Here is a 5035-nt window from a genome sequence, read left to right on the forward strand (position 1 = left end):
GGCCTCTTATGTTTGGAAGGCCTGCTGGACTGCCCCTACTCACAATCTCCGTTTTTTGGCGTCTCTGGACGGTCAATTCTGGCAACCAGCGGCTGGCGTTTTGAAGGACGATGATGATGGCAATCCTACTATTCTCCCCTTGGACGGCCTTGGATCGGGGCCTTTTTGGCAACCAGGGGATCTGTTCATCCTTTTGGATGATTTTGGCTAGCCTCTGGATTCTTTGGGATTGTGCTGAGTCCTTTGCATTTCATTTCTTTCTTTACCTTTTCTACATATAGTTTTTGCTTGTTTTTCAGCCTGGCTGTTAGTTTTGTCATTTGCTCCTCTTTTGTTGGTTGCAAATGATTTTTTTACTATTGTAATTTGTTTCTTTCATTAATGAAATGGGCTGATGCCCCAAATATTCCCAAAAAAAAAAAAATCTCTGCCGAAATCCTACCTGCTACAGTAATCATTCCTCTGCTCTGCAACGACGTCGAATGGTCTTGTCGCTTGCGTGCGAAGACTTTCTCTCTTTGCATTGTTAAAACGAGAACTGTGAGCTCTCGTTCAGCTCTCGCTCATTCCTCCCTTCCCACGCACAAAACCACCTGCTTCTTTCCCGAACTCTCCTTCGCTGTTTCTCTCTCTCCCAGTTCGCAAACTCCTACTCCATTTCGACGCCAAAGCCTATTCCGATCTCTCCAAAGTCGAACTCCAGACATCTCGTTGCTGCTTTCTCTTGTTGAGTTCTCCGACCTAGGCGAGCTCATCCAACCGCAATCCCTAGCTGGATCTCCCTTCTTCCCCATGGCCGATCCCGACCCTTCTCTACCTTTGACCCTTTCGATCACAAGCACAGAGAGAGAGAGTGTTGATCATTATGCATTATCCAAAAGACAACAAAAAATTCACACACCTGTTATACAATGCCGGCTGCTCACACCTCAACCATCGGATCCTCGAATCCAGCCGCAAAACCCGCCGAAATCTCGCCGAGGTTCTGCCCAAAAATCCTGTAAAATCCTGTAGCTCAGCGCCGCTCATGTCTCGATCGGAAAATCCTGCCTAAATCCCGCGGCAGCTCCTCGATCGTCGCCTCGTTTGCGTCGTTTAATAGAAGCCGAGCTCCTCATTCGTTCCCCACTAGACCGAAGCTCTCCTGTTAGCTACCCACACGACATCTCTCCCTCACTCACGATCGAGCTCCCATCGCTACTACCTCACGAACCCAGTCGCCCCTCTGTCGGAACCGCAGCAGCCACTACCTCAACCCATTACCTTCTCCACTGCCGAACTCCAAAGCCGGCCGAACTCAACAAGCTCCGACGCCTCCCAGATCCCTCCATCCGAAGCCTTGCCTGATCTCCAGCCGGCCTCTCTGCCTGTGCAATCCACCTTTACACCACTCAGTGGTTGGTTTGATGTATTTGCACTTGTTTTTTTGTGTTGTGGGGGTGGATACTTTTAATTGCCTACACTATGGATAGATAAGCCATACACTTATAAGGTTATGTTGCTGTTTACAAGTATACTCGGTGCATTGACTTTGTGAGCGATTGTTGTAAGCTACTACGACCGATCTTGAAAAATATTTATAGAACTAACCATTGTCCTTTGTGCAATCACAGGGCTTTCTCTACCTTTTTATTCAATCTCAGGGTTTGCTTCGATGAGTGTGCCATACTTGCTTGTAGGAGGCGGCGTCCTCATTACCGTTATTACGTCTCTCACAGTGTCTCTTATCCGCCTTCTTCAATCAGCTGACAATTGTTGTTTGGTTGGAGTATTCGCAATATGCGTGTAGGAGGGACACCCATTACGTTTCATAATTTTCGGCTCTACCCGATCATTCAGTAGAGTTGTTGTAAGATCCAGTATATTATTGTATTCGCATGATTGAGGTCTTGTAAGCGTACTTGCTGTATCATTGAATTCTTGGTTTTTGAGGATTATATTTGCAATTCTTAATCCTATATTAGGGTCTCGTTGGCCGTTCGGGCCATTGTCGCAATATTTCTTAGTCACATTACATAATTGGCCATGAGGATTAGTGAAAATGCTTTATCACATTACCTCTTCGTAGGTAATGCTAAGCTTGATATCTTTCGTTCATTCTCATTCGCAACATCCCAATTGAGATGATCCGTTACCAAGTTATATTCATGCCAAAATTGTTATAACGCATACTCATGGTAGCGCGTTTCTCTTATCTATTTCTTGAGTCTTATGTATATTTGAAGGCTCAGCTCACACTTGCTCTAAAATTGCAGTTCCTTGAGCTTCAGTTCTATTTGTTTTGTTATTTCATTTAGATTCAGGTATTTCATTATCATTTGAGAGCTAGACTCTTGTGTAAGATGTTTCAAGTTGGATTCAATTCAAGTCCGACAGGTTGAGTCGGGCTAGCAATGTCAACGTTGCCATTGAATGCCAACTCCGAGTACCAGAGTACATATTACACAGTTTAAAGTCAAAACTTCTCTTGCGTCAAGCTCATTTAAATTCAAGTCAACGTTTAAGTTCAAGTGCCTATGTCCCATTTTATTGAAATACTTTGGCAAGTTCATTTTTTCTTATGTTTAAATTGACATTGAATTTTTGCTTCATTGATTTTATTTATTGGATGGGTTCAAGTTTGCTTAAGTCATTTGAGTTGATGTCCAAAATATGACAGTCTTGAAGCCTAACTGTTTGTGGTATTTGAGTCCAAGTTCTTGTTTCTTATTTTCGTATTCAAAATATGTGTCGGTAGCAGCAGAATTTCTAATATGTTTACGGTTTTGCGCCGGTAAAATGTTCGACCATGCCTGTCCGACGTCTTTGACCCGTTAGGGGATTAAGACACAGAAAGTTGAGCCTTCCCGCCAACATTCAGAGAAAAGGCGTGTGTACGATAGGATGCCCTCGTATTCGAGGACACCTGTGGCCGAGAAATCCTTTCAGCCATACCTTACGAATGCATTTAGAAAGACGTGTTAGTGGGGTCTTCTATACCTGTTGCAAAAAGAGAAACAGTTGTTTCCCTTGCGATGGGGTACTTTTGAAATACCCGCATCTCTGGGCCGTACAGCGCCGCATCTATATCCTTGGTTCCATCCCACTACGCATTAGAGAAAGCGTGTATGAGCGGTTTAGCCGGCTCGACACATAACATCTGAAGAAACATGATTGGAGCCCGAGGGGTACGCTAATCGTTGTCACGCTCGTAACGTAGGTCCTCACATGCATCCGGGTTCCTTTCTCCTTACCTATATTATACGCTAGAGAAAAGTCATTTTCAGTATGGGTGGTTTTGTCGTCTCGGCACGTCCACGTCATGAGGTATTAGTAGAAGGCACTAAAGTAATTCAATTTTCTTCATATAAAATATTATTTGTTATTAATCATTGAACCATTTATTATTATATTATAAATATTTTGATTATTATTTTAACATCAATTAATGGCATGATTAATGAGATACTATAATTTATATTATATTATTTTAGATACAATAATTACAATTAAATTAATTATTTAATATATGATTAACTAATAAATAATAATAGGTTAATTACAATATATATTTAAGGAATAAATATAGGAGATAAGAGGGAAGTTACCTCTCCGTCCACTATTCCAAGCACCTGGCGCCTAGTTTGTTGAGAGGCCAAATGGGTCGAGTAAGGGTCGGACAGACAGGGAGAAGGAGCACTACGAAGCTTTGTGTCGGTTGCTTACGGCTAGGAGAAAGAGCTCTGTGCGTTTCGCATGGCAGCTCTTGGTGCGTGGCATAGGAGCTGATTCATCAAATATAAGAACTAGAGGTTAGAGGTTTGACGCGTTATTATAAGAGGTGTTCGGTATTGCGGTGCGGGTCGCGATGGCGCGGTGTTTAAAGTAATGGAAGTTAAGGCGGGTATAGCTTCTCTCTTCTCCTCCTCTCTCCTTCTCTCTCTCTCATGGTGTTGTGCTATTTTCTGTGGGCTCCAGCAAACATTCGTGTAGTTTCCTACCGGGCCTTATTCGTATTCCGCCGCGACGAGTTTCTTTATTTCATCATTTGAGGGCCGTTAGTGGATAGAGTTGTATATACTAAGATTATTTAATGTTCCGAAGGTGAATAATTAATAATTTTGGAAGGTCAGTGGATGCCGTTGTAAGTTTTAATGAACTACTAACCAATTTTAATAATGAGCTAAATTAATGATTGCTATTCGAGATTTCGCCCCATTACCACATATGATTCTATGCGAGGACTTTAGATGAAGTAGTCTGTAGTTTATAGTTATTACTCTAGTACAAGCGGCAATGCCACCTATAGTTCCAATTTAACCCCTCTCGATTACGAGAGAGAACTTTTACATTAACGGGCTAGTCCCGTCAATCAGATACTATAGAATATACGTGTTACCTGGATATAGTAGCCAGCAATGGATTTAGATAATTGGTAGAACTTGGATTAGGGAAAATTGAAATTTGAAAGTGTGAATATCTCGGCGTAAAATTTGGAGGGTTTGATACTCTAAAACTTTTGGAAAGTGGCTACATCCATCTTACACAAAGCGAAGGTCGGAGGAAATGGATGTATTTGTTCCCGATCAAGATCTTCCAAATGGTATACCGTCATCCTCTATATTTATACCTAGAGATGTTGGTCCTCATCGTGGGTCCGCTATTGCGTCTACTAGTCTTAGAGTGTGAGGGGTTAGTGTCGAGCCCATCCTAATATGAAGATCCATTGTTTAATTGGAGCACAAAGCTCAAGAAGGGTTGCGTATACGTTTCAACAAGGGAACCTTGTAGCACGGACGGGGGTTAAGATGTTTGTACTGAAGGGGATTAAATTTAATCCACCTTAGCTACAAAGGGCTTTTAGTGCTACTATCGATCCAATCCAATAAAGACCTCCCTGATTCAATTTGATTCCTATCTCAAGATTTTTTATAGCGCACAATTGTAGTAATAGGAGCGGGTTAATTGGAGCGCTTGGCGCATAACACGCTAAATCTGTGTAGTGCCCTTTGAGCGGCATAAAAAACCTAAACATACGGTTGCATAGAGGGACCCC

Source organism: Dendrobium catenatum, unplaced genomic scaffold (assembly GCF_001605985.2).
Source record: "Dendrobium catenatum unplaced genomic scaffold, ASM160598v2 fragScaff_scaffold_779, whole genome shotgun sequence".
In the NCBI taxonomy this organism is placed as follows: Eukaryota; Viridiplantae; Streptophyta; class Magnoliopsida; order Asparagales; family Orchidaceae; genus Dendrobium; species Dendrobium catenatum.